This window comes from Phyllostomus hastatus, unplaced genomic scaffold, assembly GCF_019186645.2.
Source record: "Phyllostomus hastatus isolate PE091 unplaced genomic scaffold, TTU_PhHast_1.1 phas_contig_150, whole genome shotgun sequence".
NCBI lineage: Eukaryota > Metazoa > Chordata > Mammalia > Chiroptera > Phyllostomidae > Phyllostomus > Phyllostomus hastatus.
Window position 1 is genome coordinate 18,817,804 of NW_025333611.1, and position 1,498 is coordinate 18,819,301.

The window sequence follows — 1,498 nt, forward strand, 5'->3', positions numbered from 1 at the left end:
ACTGATTTCTCCAAAGAAACCTTACAGGCAAGAAGGGGCTGGAAAGAAGTATTTGAAGTTGTGAAAGGCAAGGACCTACATCCAAGATTGCTCTAACCGGCAAAGCTTTCATTTAGAATGGAAGGGCAGATAAAGTGCTTCCCAGATAAGGTTAAGTTAAAGGAGTTCATTATCACCAAGCCATTATTACATGAAATGTTAAAAGGACTTATTTAACAAAAAGGATAAGATCAAAACTATAACAGTAAAATGACAACAAACTCACAACTATCAATAAATGAACCTAAGAGAAAAGAAAAACAACAAAAACAAAAACTAAGCAAACAACCAGAATGGAAACAGAACCAAGGAGATGGACATCACATGGAAGGAGTTCACTGGGGAGGGAGAAGGGAGAAATATGGGGAAAAGGTACAGGGAAGAAGCATAATTAGTAGGCATAAAAAATGGTATAGGAAACAGAAGGTTCAAAGAATTTGTATGCACAACCCAGGGACATGAACTAAGGGAGGGGGAACGGTGGAGGGTTGGGGGGGCAGGGTAGAGAGGGGATAAAGGAAGAAAAATTGAAAAAACTGTAACAGCATAATCAATAAAAAATACTTTTTAAAAAACCCTCTGGAATGGCTGACCTAAAACTTTAAAAGATGTCATACAAATTTTTTAAACCATAGATTGATAACATAGAAATTTTTAATTTAAAAATTATAAACTATATGTAATAAAACAAGAAAATCTAAATATGTAAATTTCTTAAGTATACATAATTACCAAAATTGGTATAAAATATAAAGCATAATCAAATTTGCCATTTAAAAATTTAAGATAATAGTGCTTGCTTCGGCGCACATATACTAAAATTGGAATGATACAGAGAAGATTAGCATGGCCCCTGTGCAAGGATGACATGCAAATTTGTGAAGTGTTCCATATTTTAAAAAAATTAAGATGATAATAAAAGTCCTTCCTTATTGCAACAACAACAACAACAAAAAAGCCTGGGGTTTAAAAGATCTATAGAAGAGTTCTAACAAACTTTCCAGGATGAGATAATCCTGCTCTTATACAAATTGGAAGGAAGGAAAGAGGGAAGGAAGGAAGGAAGGAAGGAAGGAAGGAAGGAAGGAAGGAAGGAAGGAAGGAGGGAAGGAAGGAGGGAAGGAGGGAGGGAAGGAAGGAGGGAAGGAAGGGGAAAGAAAAGGAAAGGGAAGGAAGGGAAAAGGGAAGTAAAAGAAAAGAAGGAAGGAAGAAAATATATAAAAAGGCAAGATTTCCAATCAATTTTTAAGAGACTCATACAAACTTCACCAAAACTAGGTAAGAACATTACAAGTATAGGAACATTTTATGCTGTTCACTTAAACACACAGAAGGAAAGTTTGAGTACAATGTTGGCTTTTAATTTCTTTTCACACAATCTATCATAATCAGGTAGAATTCACTTTTCAAAGGCTAGTATGATTTAGCATCAGAAAAGTATATCAATATAAGTCTCTAA

General features: G+C 34.6%; 1 non-coding gene across 1 annotated transcript; it reads left to right on the forward strand.

Moving 5' to 3' along the window:
- Positions 1-831: 831 nt before the first annotated feature.
- On the forward strand, positions 832-937 carry LOC123813285. Its single transcript, XR_006784714.1, has one exon. It is a non-coding gene; the product is annotated as a U6 spliceosomal RNA (small nuclear RNA).
- Positions 938-1,498: the final 561 nt, after the last annotated feature.